Consider the following 19,997-nt stretch of genomic DNA (forward strand, 5'->3'; position numbering starts at 1 on the left):
AATCTATCTATCTCGCAATTATCTTCTTCTCAGTATGACCTCTTCCTCTATGTTCCTTTTATCGAGATCAATATAACACAATCCCAACTTGAATCAATCTAGATGACCTTCACATGCTTGCTGTAATTTTAATTTTCATATTCCATACATATAAATATTTTAGTTTGTTTGATGGTTTTTCAATCTTATACACAGTACAAACCCCTCCAACTGGAAACATGGAAGATCAAATTCTCATATGGATGTTTGAAATATTAATGACCAGTCCGGCCTTCAAAGAAAAAGAAAACCAGAAACCTAAATGATCAAAGACCGTTTCTCCTTCATTGATATGATCATCCAATCATTTGATGTGACTAGCAAATATTAATTAAGCGATCAGTTGCAAGCTAACGACCAATCTTGAAATAAAGGGAGTGAAGAAGAAGAAGAGATGGACAAGGAAGAAGCGACAAAGGGCAAGTTTTTTTTTTTTTTCCTTTTTTAACGAAGAACAGTTTTGTATTTTTTTTTTTTAATTTCTTTGACAATGTGTTGGTTTGTTTAATTTTTTTTTTTGGGTGATAGTTGAAAAGACGAAAAAGGCCCTCACGTGCTAACCAAATTAACTGAAAATTGGATGGAAAGTCTAAAAAATAACGATAGGGTGTAAATCGGCAACAATTAGAAAAGTGAGGGTGTAGATAATCAAAATTGAAATGTCAGCTGGGGGTAAATCGGCAGCCATGGGAAAAGTCAGGGGGTAATTTGGCTACTTTGAGCATCTATCGCAAAATTAATTGTTCGTGATTCAAGAGTCAACCACATTATATATTCTCACCTAAGACTTCTCACTACTAATATACATGTAAGTTTTATCTTAACATGCTATACTCTTGTGTGACATGATTTAATCAAATAATGTAGACAATTTACATCAAATGACCTGTTGTACATGACTTATTGGCTTTAGACTACTCTCAACTTTAACACAAAATAAACTGTTTATGACAAAGCCGCCCCGACCAATAACACTAAATGGGTATACAACATATATTGATAATAATATTACAGTTAAAAATCAATTTTGGTGCTAGCTTAGTGTACGAATTGGAACTGTTTTGTAAATTTCGACTGATAGTGGAGTCTTTTCTTCAATTTTGAGTTCCTCATGGATGTTTGTTGGTTTCTTTTTTTTTTTTTAGACTAAATTCAGTTTGTCCCCTCCAAGTTTGAGGCAAACATCAGTTTGATCCCTGATCTTTTTTTTTAATAACGATGGTCCTTATGCTTTCAAATTACATCAGTCGCGTCCAAATTTCAAATTTAACCCAAAGATGACGTCACATGCTGAGCTGGCCCCGACATGAGGCCCTACTTTTTAGATTTTGACCCTCGAAGAAGGGTAAAATGGACATTTCCTCTTCTTCCCCCAATTCCAAACCCTAAATGGCTGCCGCGTTCTTTATACTTCTAATCACTCTTCTCTCCTAGTTTCAAGATCAAACTAAGAAAGCAAATTTCTAGTATCTATACCTCAAAAAAATGCCATCAAACTCAACAAGAAACCCAGTTCCTATGAGTGCAAATTATTGTCGATAATAGCCTTGCAATTGATACAGAAAGTGTCATTTTCCATCACGAATATCAGCCATTGCAATTAACGCATTGGCCAAATCCTGAACAGACAATCGCTTCAACAGTTTCTTTTCGATCAGCTTCCCCAGCCTCTCCTTGTCTTCGTCAAACTTGATGCCCTTTGTATTCGCCACCTCAATGCTCATATTCACGCGCTTTTCATCCTTCGAAATTCGATTCAGATCCCTAATTTTCAACGAATCACTCCCCAGGTACCCAATGAACTCCGGCCACACGCTAATCAACCCCAAACACTGGGCGTGCTTCTTATCGATCAAGCCCAGACCTAACCTATGGCCTCAAGAAATTAGAACTCGATTGATCATGTGATTCGTGGTGTCGCGGGCCTCGAACAATTGGACGGCCAGAGACAAGGCCGAAAGATTCGCCGCTGATAGCGCCGGCGAGATAGGTAGGCGCCATCGGTGTAGAAGATGAGATTCTCACCCCGAAGCGGCACTAGCGACTAGCCTCCTCGACAAAGAGGAACTCCGATGAGGTTTTGAATTGGATTCTGCAAATCTTGGTACGGGTTGTAGAGGCGGGTCAAGATCGGTTCAGAGTTATTGTGGTCGTGATCTGAAGGGGAGGAGGACATGGGTTGAGACATGGTAGAGGTGAGGAGAGAGAGAGAGAGAGCGAGAGAGAGAGAGAGAGAGAGAGAGAGAGAGAGAGAGGAGCTCTCTGGGGTTAGGAAGAGAGATGAGGAAAAGAGTATGGAGTAATATGGGTAGTTTGGACATTTCACCCAAACTGAGGGTCAAAGTCTGAAAAGTGGGGCCCATGTCGAGGCCAACTTAACATGTGATGTCATCTTTGGAGTCAAATTTGAAATTTGGACACGACTGATGTAATTTGAAAGCACAAGGATCATCGTGATTAAAAAAAAAAAATCAGGGACCAAACTTATGTTTGCCCTACATTTGGAGGGGGCAAACTGAATTTAGTCATTTTTTTTTTCTTTCGGGGAGAATGTGTGAGGGTTTGCTTTAATTTCCCTCATACTTGGTAATATTCTCTAATGAGACAGTTTATGGTACTGTGATGTTTATCATATATTCGTTTTACATCTATCTGAGCTGATCTTACAATCTAATTGAACCAAAATTACTACATTGATAATGAGGTTATCACATTCTTTTGACACTATTTACATATAATTGAACTAAAATTACAATATTAACAACAAATTGTTCACAAACTTGTAACAATGTATTAAATGAAGTAATTACTTCAAACAGAACTAAAATTACACAAAAAATGACTCATGTTATCACTTAACACAATGACAACAAATTTATTGTCATATACATAAATGTGTGTACAGTGGCGGATCCAGGATTCAAACCTTGGTGGGGCTTGAAGTTCTTAACTAGAAGAAAAAAAAATTATTGTGGAGAATCTCGACGGTACGAGAGAATTTTATTAATTAAAAGAAAAAATATACACCATTCTATGCAAGTTATAATACTCTTGTTCACACCATTACTTGCAATTGTTACTCACTCCACATAATTTATGAAATTAACATATAACAAGTAACAAGCAATGACAATATAGCATATATATAGTTCAATTTCTGTAATTGGGTGAGTTTAACCAAAAGAAAATACATTTACAGCAACAAGAAGTAGCGCATATATATATATATATATATATAGTTTTTTTTTTCATCCCACAATTCTCGGTGGGACTTGAGTCCCCCCAAAAAGGGCCTGGATCCGCCCATGTGTGTGTATGACATACATATAAGTATCGTAGAATTTTTCTTCTCTGATTGTATAAATAAAGTAAAATGTAAAGGCAGGCAGGGATCCGTAAAAATCTATGACCCGTCTCTTTAGTGATTGAGGAAGTCTTTCTTACACCAAGTTATCTTGCACTCAAGAACGTTACCCAGCTAATCCTCTATTACTTGGGGAAAAGAAATGCATCAATGAGATCTTGGAGTTGATAGGAAAGAGTTAAGACTATTCATTTCTATTGTAAATGTGCGAACGGTGATTGTGATTCTCTCTTATTGAGAGTTAAAATAAAGGGATCGGATGGAAATGGTGTCCAAGTTAAAGCTCTAAGAGGGGAGAGATCAAATAGTAATTTGATCACGTGCATGACAGCATTATTGGTGTTTGGCCATTCCTGACTTTAAAGGTGGGGATTGGAGGAAGGTGTGTAGAAAAATCCACAGATGCCTTCCCTTTCCAATAAGCAGAGAGAGCATGGCGTGGGATAAGATTTGTCCAATTCCAATTGGAGATAGAATTAAAGAAGAGCTAGAGAGAAGAAGAAGACGCCCCCTTTTTGTACAGTACCAGTCGTGTTTCAATCCTTTCCTCACACTCCAATCTCTAATTAATTCAAAAACACTATATAAACCTGGGTCTGGGGACTGTCTCTCTAGGTGTCTTTCAAGCAATTTCGTGTTATTATTAGTATATTCTATCAGCTCTCCTGCTGTGTTATCTTTATAGTTGGATTATGTCTTTTTCCTCAAGTCTCAGACAAAACCCACCTCAATTTCCAGGTAGATTCAGACACCAATTTTCTCTCATCGCCCACAAAAGAGGTTGGATTATTAGTTGGTTTTAATTTTGGTTTCAAGTAGTACATGTGGGAAACACATAATGAATAGGTTGTTGGCTTGTGTTATCTTCATTCTCTAATAACAACAACAATTTATCATAATGTGGTACCATGAAACTCGTCGTCTCCAATCATATTTTGATTGGACAAGTCATTGTCTTCAATCCACGCCGTCCAATTTTCGTCCAGACATTTTTCATATGTATAACTAGAGCGTGATTAGTAAATTTTCAAGTTAATGCAATTGAAATTTTATTAGTCCAGTGAAAAGTGCAATCCATTTGCCAACGAACCCAATTTTTAGGTCAAACGTCTCTTTTAGAGTCCTATCCTACTAGGTTTAGGGTACCGGTTTCTTAGCTTAGTTTTCTTTAAAAGTGACTAACTTGCGCGGTTACACCATGTCTTTCATTGATGGCAAGACAAGTCTAAAGCATTCACCCTTGTTTCTTTTTGTTGGAAAATGACAACTACGTTCTAAGCTTCAGCTTGGTATAAAACATAATGACCCACCAAGGTGCATCAAAAAATTTACCAAGTACGTACAGAGTCCGTAGATAATAAATTTTCAAACTTAGACACACTTATTCCGTCGAAAACACTCATAGAATTAGTTTTTGCTACCTGTCGGACGTCCTCGATTCCTCTTATATGCTTCATCAGAGAGATGGTAAAGTGCATTCGCTTCAAAGCGCAAAGTCAATTGTGTTACAAAAGATAGTCATTGGTTCAATAGCTAAAGGTTCAGCTAACCAAAAGCTTTTCCTCACTGTCAGTAATGGGAGACTAACCTTGCGCACACCCAAAATAGAAGCTAGCTTTTTTCCTCACTGTCAGTAAAGGGGCTAAACCTAATGCATATATGATTAATTGAAATAAAATAACAAAGAACATAACTAACCATGACTTCTATTAGATATTTGTAAGGCACGCTATTAGATCAAAGTGAACCCCAAAGAAAAAGATCTTTTAATCACACACATTGGAATATTTGTAAAAGACATGGAGATTACATCATTTGGAGATCGAAGAAAAATATTGGTCAAGTGGGACGCACCTATGGCCGAAACCTGAAATATATTCTTTGTTTATAAGGGTTTGCGAAAGAAAGATGTTGTTTGGCCAGGTGCAAGAATCCTTGACCCCAAAAAAACCATTGACAAAGTGGCTGAGTCTCTGCCATATAATTAGTGGAGTACCAGTATCTCATACACACATTTACAAATGTGACAACAAATTTGTTGTCAGAGTGGTAATGTTGAGTCCTATTTTGTGTAATTTTAGTTCTAATAATGGTAATTACACCTTCTATGACATTGTTACAAGGTTTTGAACAAATTCATTGTCAATATTGTAATTTTTGTTTAACTATATGTAAATAGTGTATATGAATATGATAATTTTTGTTCTCAATGTTGTAATTTTGATTCAAATAATTGTAATTTTTTATTCAAATAGATGTAAAATGAGTGTATGAGATACTTAAATGTATCATAGCTTGTCTCTTAATTAGTAACGCAAAACTCTTATGCAATTCGTAAATAGATACTTTATCTTCTCAGAGAGTTAGAGAAAGACCAGGGAACAAGACGAGGCCTGTGAGATATATAAGGAAAGTTAAGAGGTGGGCAGCCATGAGATATATGATAAAAGACAGAAATTATTGTTTCTATTTCTGGGAAATTCAATTCAAATTCAATTCCCAAGTAAAACCCACGCACTACCCTGTGTGTGTACCTGGTTTTTGTAAGGCCAATCCGTGAGAGACCTAACCCCCCACCCCCCCCTCCCCAACACTAAAATCCATACCTCTCTTTTTAGCATTCAATTTCTTCTTTGTTTTTTTTAGGGTTTTCCTCAACAAGAAGAAAATTATGAGAGATAGTTGTCAGGTTACAACCTGGGTTTCTGGAAAAATGTAAAACTAATCTATTTTGGTTGGTTAGTGGTTATTTTAATAAAGCTGCATGCTGCTTCAGATATCAGATACCAGATATATACGCATATGTTTATCAGTTCATTGTACGTAGGGAGTAGAAGTGTCCAAACTGGCAGGACGTGTATATGTGCCTAGACTTAGAAGGCCAAAAACATTGTATCATAATCTAAAGTTTGATACGCATCTGCATAAATAATTAGATTATTGCTAATTCAATGGACATGGCAGCTATTTGAATCAGGTAATTCTTAATTAGGTTCTAATACAACATGTTTTTTATCCATAAAATTAATCAATTGTAGCATCTTCTGCATATAGCAAATAGCAAACCTTTTATATACAATTATATCACTCTATCTCTGGGATCTACCTACCACGTATTTAGTTAATAAACTTATCAATATTAGCACATATACTAGGGTTTAGCATATGTAATAGAATAACTTGAATCCCAATACACAGCCCTTATATAGGAATTAGGGAAGAAGGGTAGTGTTAACTTTTATAGTCTTTGACTCCCACCCAAAATGAATAAGATCTAACCTAATTAAGGATTTTAATTTCATGCAGCTATTTTGCATGGCATAGTAATAATCAGATAAATTAATTAACGCATTCTACATAAAATACTTAATCACAGTATGGGATCTAGCTACCAGGTAATTTTAAAATAACCGTCTCCATGTTAACATAACTAGAATAATTTGAATCCCAATACTGCCTGCATTATATGAAAAGGGAATGAAAGGGTGGTGATTATTACTAAGCAGATCTAAGATAATTAGTTAAGGATTAAGTTATAGTGATATATATAAATTTCATTATGTTGAAACTTGAAAATATATTGTTTTTGTTGTTTTTCTTTGTTTCAGCTGTGTAAAGTGGGGACCTTGGTCCTCACATGAGAATTGCATGTCTTGTAAATGTGTAAATATTGGACCACACACTATGATAACAGTCCCACATATACCTGCAAGTAATATATCCAGCCGATTTCTTAGACCTAATTTCTCAACGAGACCGACTTACAAGAGATATGAGTTTTAGTTTGATATATATATATATATATATATATATATATATATATATATATATATATATATATATATATATGGGGATAAGGAGGGAGTGGATGCAACATATTCAGAGCTTCAATGAAAAAGAGTGGCTTCTGTAATGGTTAGAGATACGTATTCAAAGCTGAGATGATCACCTTTCAGAAATCAGAACAGTATTGTACACAAATTCAATAACCCTAGCTAGCTAATTAATTCAAAGTCTCCGATAACCCTTTTTTCTACAATCTCTGCAGGCTTGAGCCAAAAAAATCAAAATCAAAATGATGGAGATCTATATATAAGCTCAAGCTAGAAGAAAATGATGGGCTCTATATATAAGCTCAAGCTTCTGCAATTAGTGAAACAACTATATTTAATGAACTAATACATGCAAGTGTACGCATCATGAACTAATAAATTAGATTAAATTACTTGAATATGGATTAACATATGTGGTGGAAGGTATGAGAAGTCAGCGAAAGGTCTGACATATCAGACAAAAATTGAATTTTGCCCAAGAAATTATTTAATTAGTTGGCCTGCAGTTTAATAAAGCTTTTAAGTTCCTCTGATAACTACTCTTTACTTACTATAAACGAGGCATTAATTCAAACGACCACAAAATGATATCTGACATATTATATAATAACACCACAGTAGTGTCTAATTACTCATTGCCCAACTACAAGCACCAAACTACCCAAGCAGACATGATAAAAAACAATATGGTTTATAATAATTGTATGATGTAATAAGTATAAGCAGGGACAATAGTGTAGTGTAGTGTAGCTAGCTAGCAATTTCCCAAGGCATCATATCATGTAGAATTGCAGATGTAGCCTTTGATTGATTAATTCAGAGCCACAGGGTGTTTGGGAAATAAGAATAAAGAATTGAAGCATGTAGAACTAAATGGAAGAGGCCACGTCTCCCAAATCCCTGGTTGTCTGGATTGGCCTGCCCTTTAAGGCTTACCACCTTACCAGTACACCTTCACTTACATATTACTAATACTACATGATAGATCAGATCAGAAAGCATGCGAGGGCATGATCTATATAAGATGGTAGGGCTCACAAGATGAATTACCAAAGCCCGGTTTTATCGATCCTTTTGTCTAATACCTGTTTGAGTACTATTGGTTGGTGCTGCTGCATAATCTGCATGCCATACAAACTTGGATCAGAAAGCATGGCGATCGATCGACCCAACTGGGTTGTCAACACGTGGCTTTGTGACTATGTTGTGGACCATGAACCAAATTGTAGAGTTTTGCAGAGGAGCTGCGTAGTACTGTAGAGTGGTACAGTTTATATGTGAATATGATGAAGGTATATATGAACCCTATATTGCCCAAGCAATTGAGAAAGATAGACGTGGGTTATGAAAGAGGCTCCGTCAACTTGCCTTTGAAGAACTTGCATTGCAAACTTTGCAAGGCAGCAGTATCATGCGTTACCATGTACACATTTCAACTTTTATGTAGAGCAAGATAAATAGCTTGTGCATATATCTCTTATTTTCACTGTTCAATGTTCTATATGTAAAGAGAGATAGTACTGTACTCCATTCTTCTTCTTTATGGAAAAAATAAAATAAAATAGTGTCAAATAAATATTCATCTACATGAGGACGGTATTTCCATAATATATTTAGGTGTACTAGTTTTATCCCACAAAAAATTTCATTTAAATTATATTATTGCTCGGTTTTTTAAAGACACTTTTCAATGTATGGAATATGGATATCTACATTTTTTTTTTTTTTTGTTTTTGTTTTTTTTTACAAAACAAGGAGCTTTTACTCAAATAAGAATAAGGTAACACATATTTCAAAATCTACTAATGCATCTGGAACTTGATTTTCTTCACAAAATAAGAATGAATTGAATTCAAGAGATATTATGCAAGCAAGAGGTACGAGGTGACATATAGATATATACATAATCAGCTTCATCGGCTTACCTAGTAGCGTAGCCTCTCTAGCTTATAGCTTAGTTTCTTTGCTTACTTTGTTCTATTTACACTACAACAAATTTCCCCAAAGCACACTGATTTGAATTAGTCCCTATTGGGACAAAGCACACTGAAAAGAGTGGCTAATGGCATTAGCCACTATGCAGCAACTAATGAGATATCAGTCCCCTCTATTGCAGGTGCTAATGGGACTAAGCACACTGTTAAATTATCAGTGGGATGCCTTTAACCAAGGCAAAATTGCATCCAAATCAGTGCCAAAGCAACTGATCCAAATATCAGTGGCTTCTGAATTCCACTGATATCAGTGGCAAAATCATTAAACTGGAATAAAAAAAATAGGTGCCAAATACTAGCAAATACTAGTATTTGGCACCTCTACATTTCATGTACTGTATACTATATTAAAAAAATGCATCATACAACAAATTCGCCTACTAAAAATAATTCATTACATCCAGAGACAACAAAATTTCTTCTCTACAACTGCAACCCTTCTTTGATATGGATAAACTCTTTCAAAGTAAATGGCAACGTGCTCACAGTACCTGATGAGCAAAAGTGAATGAATCTGCAGATAATGTTCATGAATCTGCTATAGGCAAAAGTGAATGAAAAAAATGAATTTCGTATCTGAGTCAATATTCATTGAACTCAAACATTTAAACAAAAAACATTACTGAAATGAAAGCTAAAACATTCTGAGCTAAAGGTTGGTCAGAATTTCTTGTTAAGGCAACTCATGAGTCCTTTACGATTCAAATGTCACAGAAGGTCAGAAAATCAAGTGACTAATTCATGTCAACATTCATTGCTGAGGATGAAATCTATTGCCTAAACCTCAAACTATCATTGATCAACACTATTGATACGATTAATATGTTGTAGAGTACAAACAAATAGAAATGTTATAAATTCATGAATAAAAGCCTTTACCTGTAGCTTCATTTATCTTTGACAGTGAACAGATGAAGCTATTGTTTGATTTTTTCCTCTTGCTCAGTGATTTAATTTCCAGTTGTGAAACAAAGCTGATGCTGCACAAAATAATTTTGAAAATATTATGTGAGTAGAAATTTTGATAATAGCATTAGTTTGCTATACAGTGTCAACAAATGTAAATATCAGAATTCTTTGATGATCAAATTGATAGGGGAGTAGCAGAACACAGGTTACTTATGCAGTTTCTTAAGTATCTAATAGTGCAACACAGGTTACTCTCAGCCTTTCAAGATCACAAATTCACAACCATCATAGGTAATAAGATAAACAGATATTACCTAACTCATTCTCCCATATTCGCCCATATCAAACCAAATTTTGCAAAGCTTAAAATTTGTCTTGAACCAAAGCCTCTGCACAACAAGACGGAAAGAAACAAGGAAATTAGATGATTTGGCCCAGTGGTACTGATTCTTCTTATTAACCTAAAATTCATAGCCTCAAGGCGATTGTGATGCATTGCAAACCAGAACCGGAAGAGTACATGACAAATCAAGCTTATATCACCAATCAATTGACAAAACCAGAGATTCCATTGATCTAAGAACTATTTGTTCCTCATATCTATTGTTTAATGGCATTAATAATAAACCAAAAGCTGAAGCATGTGTAACAAGCATATCATAAACTCATAAGCCTTTTCAGAGCACAGATTAAACTCAATTTTCAGCTACAAATTGGCATCACACAGAACGGAGTAAGCATCAAAACAAAAGTCAACATTAGGAGCTCAATTGCAACAGCAACACTCACCAGCTAAATCACAACCTATTTCATGTGTCTGAATATTCGTACCTACAACATCATGTGTCTGAGATTTGCCCCAAATTGAATTCAACATCAGTCCTTAATCCTAAAATTTGTCCTTATGCAACCTGACACAACATTGAAATTCAATCACCGTTAAAAAAGTGGTCTGACTATAGTAAGTTATCAGTGAGAAAGTTAAAAGAAGCGGATATACCATATATCCCTACATATACATAGAAGTCAACTTTTAAACATAATTCTCCACTGACATCACAGCTACCAAATCAAGAGCAGCTTCCTGCCAAAAAGAAAAAATGTAGATTAAATCACATATCAGTTCCTAATAAAAGAACTTAAAATTAAACGAGATGACATCCTATATCTGGAGAAATTAAGCAATATATCTATAATCTAAATACAGTAGCCAACTTCTCCTTTCCAGAGGCAATAAGCTCTGTTATGTTTTTACCCTCAACTTCCTTGAGAAGAAACTGAAGCTTGTCATCATCTGCTTCAGCACCAACTGTGAAAAAGATAAATGTGTTAGCACTATGAACATTAAAACCCGACCCTCTACATGCACAGTTCTACTCAATCAACTGATCAAAATACACATAACAATCCCGATTTACAATATTAATTGCTCTAAGATTCATTGCAGATAGATAATGCAAATACTAGAAACACTTGGGAAAAAGAAAAACTACAAAGTTCAATATGTTGTAATAACAATGGCAAATGAGTGAAAAATGTATACGAACAAAAGTGCTTCTAAATACAAGTCATGTTAATCCTAAAGCAGATTTTAGCGACTCAAAAAGCATAGCATTTAAACCCAATTCCTCGAGCCCCAATCCTTTGTAGTAAGTAATAAACCATTTTCATTGGACTGAGTCTTAAGTAATAACAAATAAAACGCTACAGTAGAGTTACAGAATAGAAAACGCTATTGCTAAGTGATAGGAGCATAATTATGCGATATTAATAGCGTTAATCTCTATACTTTCTTTGTTAGTTTAGTGTATTTTCTCGTTATTTACGTTGTTTATTTGTTTTATAGGTATTTTGGAGCAAAGAAGGAGAAAAGAAGTAAAAGAGGGATTGAAAGGCAAAATCGGGAAATCTGCCTGTGCAGATCAGTTAACTTCGACAGAGCACTGAGACCAGCTCAGAACGATCCAGATGATGATCTTTATATTTATAGAAAGCCCCGGATGTCTAGTTTCCAGATCTTTTTACGGTTCGTCAATATCATTTTTCTAGAGGAAGTTATGACCGATTTAGTACAAGAAGGTCAGGCTGCGCGTGAATCTGAGGTTGGACGGGAATTTATGTTTCGAAGCCCAAATCACACCGAAAAGCCCGAGGACGAGTTTGTGCTTCATATATCAGCTCAATATAGACAAATGGCATGATGTGAATGGTTGGAATGAGTCATCAAGTTCAAGAGCCAATAGGAAAACTCCACCTAAGCACGCTAACCCTAATTCTTTTAAGTTTTGGATTTCCTACACAACAAGAAAGATGGAGGCAACCTCTAACCATATAAAAGGAGATGATTCTGCAGCAGCTCTCGCTCTCTCTTGCTCCCCCTTCTTTAGTTTGTTTTATTTCTTCCATGTTTAATTAGTTTTTATTAGTTAGGGGGCTGCTTGAAGCCCCTAGACATGAACTACAAGATGATTTGACTTTTGATTTTATTTTCTTTTAATTCAAGATGAGACTTTTGTTTACTGCTTTTCCATTGATGAATTCTTGCTTGTATGCTTTGAGTGCACGCTTAGTATGCATGTTAGGGTTCTACCGCTTTGATTGTTTGATGCCTGGATCAATAGTTGGATTCCTCAAACCTTCTAGAGAAGCAATTGTTAGTTTTCACTATCAAGTAAACTAAGTCCTAGGTTTAGCAAGGCGCTAAGTTTATTGCGATGCCTAGTGATGTCTCAAACTCTTTTAGACCTTAATGATCTCTGCATGTTTAATCTAATAAGCGTACCTTTAGGTTGCATTGCTTGGGAATAGTCTAGGTGTAGAGCACTTCCTGCCTAGCGTACGAAGTAAGAAAGGGTAATAGGTTGTGTTCAAGCGTACCGAGCCAACCTGAGCATCTTCATCTAGATTAATTGAATTAGGATTGAACAAATTGTCTTGTGTGTGATTGTCCGGGGTGGATGCATCTTCCCTAACTATCTTTATCATATTGTTTTCAAACCATCTTAAAATCTGTTTTCGTTACTTTCTGTCCTCTATATTTTTATAATTATTTTATATAGTAAACGATATCCGAATAATACCAAATTTTGTGTGCAAGACGCCCTGTGTGTCTAGTGTATCTCTGTAAATTTTTGTAATTTTCTGAGTAGTTTAGATTAGGTTTTTAATTAGGTTTTCGACTGCTGTTCGCTAGGAACAGTGGTCACTTTTGTGACATTGTTTTGAGTAGTTATAACCTTAGTCCTCTGCGGGAAAGACCCTTGTTTACCCTTGCTACAATTGACAATCTTAAGTGTGAATAAGGAAAATCAATAGCTTATAAATTCAGCTATCAATTTTTGGCGCCGTTGCCGGGGACTTTTGTGTTTTAATTACTTGTGTTTTTGTTTTCTGTTTTTGATTGTTTTTGTATCTTACTAATTTTTTTTTTTTATTTTCTTTGTTTCAGATGTGGCATCGAGATTATGAAGCATGTTCCATATGCTCCCTGGTTGGGCATTCAACGGAGACATGTCCAAACATGCAATATCAAAGTTGCTTTGATCAAAGTAGCATGTTTGGAGGATATCAAGCGAACCAAGGGCATTGGAATGATCAATATGCGCCTCCATATAATCCGGCATGGAATTATCCTCCATACTTTGAGTGGAATGGCTACTCAAATATCCAACAAGGATCCTTTAATGATTTTGAAGCTTCTTCATTATCATACCATGATTATCAATCGCCAACACCTCAAGGTGACTCTCTTGAAGATTTAGTTACTTCTATGACTAAAAATGTTTCTTCCTTTTCGCAGAATGTTTCTTCCTTTTCCCAGATTGTGGATTCTTGTATCCAAGACATGAAAACTTGTAGGCAGAATATTAACGAATCTGTTGAGAACATTGGGCAACATGTGGAGACAATTTTGGCATGCTTGAATCAAGAGCCAAAGGAGCAAGAACCAAGTCAAGAAGTTTCCACGAATGAGGATGATGATTGGCCGGCAGTTGATGAGATTTTAGAGACCATGGTACCGCAAGAGCACCCTCCTACACCTATGACAACTCTATGGGAGCCCCCTACAGCTACAACCTTGCTTCAACCTCATGATGCACCACTTGAATTAATATTTGATGAGGATGAAAGCTTGGATTTGGATGAGCCCCATGAAGAGAAACTCAAGGTCGTGACTTGTGAGGATTATGCAGTACGATACACAACTGAGCTTGAAGCTTGTGCATATAGTGATGATGAGGATTCTTTCAATGAGGAACTTCAAATCGAGTTTAATGACAATGCGTTCCACATGCCGGAAGCAATCACAATACATCATGAGGTTCAAGAACATTACAAGGATGACATAGGTGATTGCTTAGAGAAGGAGACCATCAAAGCTCCTACATTTGGGCCTCTACTTCTAGCACATGGAAGACCACCTGATTCTTCCTTCCCACATTCAAGCTCTCCACATGCTCCCTCCATCCAAGCACCATTTGATTTCTTTGAACATGTGGAGATGGTGATAAATGAATATCCAAACTCCGATAAGGCGATTCTTCTATCCATGCTTGGTGGATTTAAGAAGAGAAGGAGACAATGGAAGAAGAGAAAGAAAAAGAAGAGCATCAAATCATATCTTTCCATTGCTCCTAAGATACCCAAGTTGCTGTCAAGAGATCATGAAACATCACTAAAGAGAGTAAAGCATTTGGTGGAACCAAGACCTAAACCTCCTGATTACTCTTGATGAAGAGTTGCTATGTCAGGCTGAAGACGTTAAACCAAGCGCTTCTTGGGAGGCAACCCAATTAATGGAGGAAGAAGATTGCGGCATTCAAAACTTCTAATCATAAGAGACGCTCTCTTTATTCCTTTTCTTCTCAATCTTTGCTTCACATTTGTTCGTTTTTATGCTTTTGATTTGTGTGCAGGTCATATAGTTGAGGAAAGTTTGAGGAAAATCACTTTTGAGCAAAACAGTTTTTCTGCCTCGCGGATCAGTTCACTTTGAACGGCTGCCGTTTTTAGCTCCGATGGAACCAGGAGACGTGCCATATATGCATAGAAAGCTCTCTGAGTCTAGTTTCTGTACGATTTTACAGAACTGGATTCGGAGTTCTGCTGCGTTCCCAGTTCCACTTTGAGTACCGAAAGGTCAGTCCAGCAAAACAGGGACCTGCGCAAATTTGCGACCTTTTGGAGTCCATATAGCACGGAGCTTCCATTGTGGAAGTCAAGGCCTTGTGCCTTGCAGATGGTGTCTAATTTCAGTCCTCTCCAAAGGTCGTGAGCAGCTGGAGGTCTACAAGGGGGAGCTTTTCTATAACCTTTCTTATCTTCCTACTTGCCCTCTTTTGGATTTTCTTTCTCTATGCTTACCTGGTGCATTGTGCGTTATATTGCCATACATTGAGGACAATGTCTAGTTTAAGTGTGGGGGAGGGAAATACAAATTTGTCAATTTGTTTTTGAGTCATTCTTTTGTTTAAATTTCTCAAAAAAGAAAAAAAAAAAAAAAGAGTCTAGTTTTAGGTTTTATTTTTCTTTGAGTCTTAGGAGTCTTCCAACTCTATGATGAGCATGAACTTTCGGATTTATATGTTGGTCACAAAAGGATTGCAGGCATGTGTTAGATTCTTGATTTCAAATAATTGTTAATAGATTTTGATGATTATTGTGCTTGATTTTTATACATTGATGGTTGGATTAATGTAACACTTGAGAATTGATGGATGCATGCTATGACAGGTTAAACTTGATTTAAACCCTTGTGAGCTTTTGAGCCTGTATATGTGCTATTTCTTTTCTGAGTGCTTAGTATAGAATCATCTGATTTTCTTGACGAGGATTTTGCATGATCTCATCTTTTATTCATCTTGGTTGAGACTCGGATTCGACTTGCATATTTTATAAGGACAAATGCTAGAACTTGCCCCAAAGCCTCTTGAAGCGTATGGTTGAATTGCATGATGGATGGGAAGGGATAAAGGCACTAGGATCACCACCATAGCCAAATTAACCTGTGTCCCTTTTATGCACACAAGATGTGCAATCCCCTAGTTAACCCCCTTGAGCCTACATTAAGCCTTTTTGTTCATCACCCACAAATTCCTTAACCCTAAGCTTAGTATAGATTTATCCTTACCCTATTCTAAGGAATTAGTGGAGCAAATATTTTTAGAGATATATGTATGTTCAAGGTACTTTTGTAAGCAAGTGTGGGGGAGTTCATTGTACATCGATCCAAGGAAGAAAAAAAAAAAAAGTATGTGTTTATGGCTGTTGAAAAAAAAAACAGAGAAAAAAAAAAATGTGATAGCCGAAAAAGAAAAAGAAAGAGAAAGAATGCTTGAAAAGAAAAATCAAAAGAATCGAAAAGCAAAATACTTCCTTGGATTTGATACATTCATGTTGTAGCTGTTGAGGTTATAATGAAGCAAAGGCCCAAAAAGATGACATCTGGCCTTGGAAAAAAAAATTCTTGCTTCATGTTCGAAGATTGATTACCTTGAAGAGTTTCAAGATTCTTTTATCTCTTATGTTCTTCTAGTGCTCCACTAGGTTCTTTAGGATCTTTGAATTTCCTATCCTTTCTTTCTTCTAACCTTAACCCTTGGCCCCATTACAACCCTGAATAAAGACCTTGTTGATCTTTGAAGTTGTGCATTCGATTTGTGGAGACTTGTGTGGAGGGGTGAGCATATGGTGTCACTGGCCTTTTGTCCGAGTTTTGGCATTCCAATCGTGGGATCATATGTAAAAACAAATTCAGAAAAAGCCTTTCTTTCTTGTTATCATATGTGAGCTATTTGTTTGTCTTACTATATCATTCCTCTCACATATAACTTGAGTGAAATATATGCTTATACATCAAGTCAGAAAATCATGAGTGAAAAGAAATTGAGAGCATCTTTGTGAGAAATTGAGTTGACGCTTGTTTGACACATGAATAAGTTGGTTCTCCTTTGTTGCACTAGTTTGATTGTTCATGTATTATAACTTTAGCACTATGGTTATCAAAATAAATTAGCTTTTAAGTGAGGTTGTGAATTCTGACATATGATTGCTTGAATCTTGTTGACCATACTTGTGGGCATTATAAGTTCTCTGAGATGTTTGGAAGACATTAGGTCCGTGTCTTTTGTTCTAGTTAGTTCTTTGTTTGCTAGGGACTAGCAAAGCTTAAGTGTGGGGGTATTTGATATGAGCATAATTATGCGATATTAATAGCGTTAATCTCTATACTTTCTTTGTTAGTTTAGTGTATTTTCTCGTTATTTACGTTGTTTATTTGTTTTATATGTATTTTGGAGCAAAGAAGGAGAAAAGAAGTAAAAGAGGGATTGAAAGGCAAAATCGGGAAATCTGCCTGTGCAGATCAGTTAACTTCGACAGAGCACTGAGACCAGCTCAGAACGATCCAGATGATGATCTTTATATTTATAGAAAGCCCCGGATGTCTAGTTTCCAGATCTTTTTACGGTTCGTCAATATCATTTTTCTAGAGGAAGTTATGACCGATTTAGTACAAGAAGGTCAGGCTGCGCGTGAATCTGAGGTTGGACGGGAATTTATGTTTCGAAGCCCAAATCACACCGAAAAGCCCGAGGACGAGTTTGTGCTTCATATATCAGCTCAATATAGACAAATGGCATGATGTGAATGGTTGGAATGAGTCATCAAGTTCAAGAGCCAATAGGAAAACTCCACCTAAGCACGCTAACCCTAATTCTTTTAAGTTTTGGATTTCCTACACAACAAGAAAGATGGAGGCAACCTCTAACCATATAAAAGGAGATGATTCTGCAGCAGCTCTCGCTCTCTCTTGCTCCCCCTTCTTTAGTTTGTTTTATTTCTTCCATGTTTAATTAGTTTTTATTAGTTAGGGGGCTGCTTGAAGCCCCTAGACATGAACTACAAGATGATTTGACTTTTGATTTTATTTTCTTTTAATTCAAGATGAGACTTTTGTTTACTGCTTTTCCATTGATGAATTCTTGCTTGTATGCTTTGAGTGCACGCTTAGTATGCATGTTAGGGTTCTACCGCTTTGATTGTTTGATGCCTGGATCAATAGTTGGATTCCTCAAACCTTCTAGAGAAGCAATTGTTAGTTTTCACTATCAAGTAAACTAAGTCCTAGGTTTAGCAAGGCGCTAAGTTTATTGCGATGCCTAGTGATGTCTCAAACTCTTTTAGACCTTAATGATCTCTGCATGTTTAATCTAATAAGCGTACCTTTAGGTTGCATTGCTTGGGAATAGTCTAGGTGTAGAGCACTTCCTGCCTAGCGTACGAAGTAAGAAAGGGTAATAGGTTGTGTTCAAGCGTACCGAGCCAACCTGAGCATCTTCATCTAGATTAATTGAATTAGGATTGAACAAATTGTCTTGTGTGTGATTGTCCGGGGTGGATGCATCTTCCCTAACTATCTTTATCATATTGTTTTCAAACCATCTTAAAATCTGTTTTCGTTACTTTCTGTCCTCTATATTTTTATAATTATTTTATATAGTAAACGATATCCGAATAATACCAAATTTTGTGTGCAAGACGCCCTGTGTGTCTAGTGTATCTCTGTAAATTTTCGTAATTTTCTGAGTAGTTTAGATTAGGTTTTTAATTAGGTTTTCGACTGCTGTTCGCTAGGAACAGTGGTCACTTTTGTGACATTGTTTTGAGTAGTTATAACCTTAGTCCTCTGCGGGAAAGACCCTTGTTTACCCTTGCTACAATTGACAATCTTAAGTGTGAATAAGGAAAATCAATAGCTTATAAATTCAGCTATCACTAAGTCTCAAAATTGAAAACCCACATGGTAAAGTAGGAATACAGAACATGAATTTCGAAATCAACAACACTAATCGATCAGAAAGACACAAGTTTTGGGCATATGTTTAACAACACAATGCGTAAATGAAGCAAAGAGATCAAAAAGAGGTACCGGCGCCAAGGATGCTCTTGATGTCTTCGGTTCTGGTCTTGCCCCCCAACACAGCGAGCAAATAAACAGCGATCACCTTCATCTTTGTTTTCACGAGTTACAAAACAGTATCATATCAATCAGAACCGAACAGGGAGAGAGAGACAAATCTAACGCCTTATACAGATACAGAGAGATAGAGAGAAAGAGAGAGTACTTGAGAGAGAGAATGAGAGAGAGAGAGAGGCTGTGGATCTGCAGAGTATGAAGAAGGGTGAGTTACCGCGAGCAACCCAACCTCCAGGCTCAGGCCCCCCACTGCCCTTCCCCATCGAACGCCTTTGAGACCTTGTAGATCCAAATCATCGTCGTTGTTGGAGAACGTAACTACAAATCCGCCGGTCCACCTAACCCAACCTCGAATCACCAAAGCCTCGAGGTTGCTTTAGGCCCAACAATAACATGGCTTTTGAAACTCTTATCCAGAAAATCGAGCGATTCTAGTTTTTCACTCACAAAATTGCATGATAACGAGAGAGAGAGAGAGACCGGAGAGAGAGGCAGAGAGCAGGCTAGGGTTTTTAGTCGAAGCAAGTGAATATATAGTAAAGAGGAGAGGTTTGCTGTCTCGACACCACACCATAAGAGTTCTCAAGAACTCAGCCCAAAATAGGAACCTGGAGCCCACTTATATTATAATTATAATGCATTTGGCACTGTTTCAGTACCAGCATAACCTCTATTCCACCCATTAGGCACTGATGTACAGTGGAAGGCAAAAAAGTCACACTGATTTTTTAAATCAGTGTGATACTGTTCTCTTAAGGACTGATGAGTTTTTAGTGGCCACAAAAGAGGTGCTATTGGGGAAATTTGTAGTAGTGTTACTAAATATATATTGCTCCTCATTTTTAACGAAAATAGGAAAGTTGCAAGAAGCTGTTAGACAA

At 36.5% G+C, this 19,997-nt stretch overlaps 1 long non-coding RNA gene across 1 annotated transcript; it reads right to left on the reverse strand.

Annotated features, from left to right (window-relative positions):
- Positions 1 to 9,747: 9,747 nt before the first annotated feature.
- Positions 9,748 to 19,752, reverse strand: LOC133722217 (uncharacterized). The gene is made up of 5 exons (XR_009852562.1): positions 19,069 to 19,752; positions 11,140 to 11,448; positions 10,971 to 11,050; positions 10,454 to 10,528; positions 9,748 to 10,210 (listed from the first exon to the last, which is right to left on the reverse strand). It is a non-coding gene; the product is annotated as an uncharacterized LOC133722217 (long non-coding RNA).
- Positions 19,753 to 19,997: the final 245 nt, after the last annotated feature.

The sequence above is a fragment of the Rosa rugosa genome, chromosome 7 (assembly GCF_958449725.1).
Source record: "Rosa rugosa chromosome 7, drRosRugo1.1, whole genome shotgun sequence".
Classification (NCBI taxonomy): Eukaryota; Viridiplantae; Streptophyta; class Magnoliopsida; order Rosales; family Rosaceae; genus Rosa; species Rosa rugosa.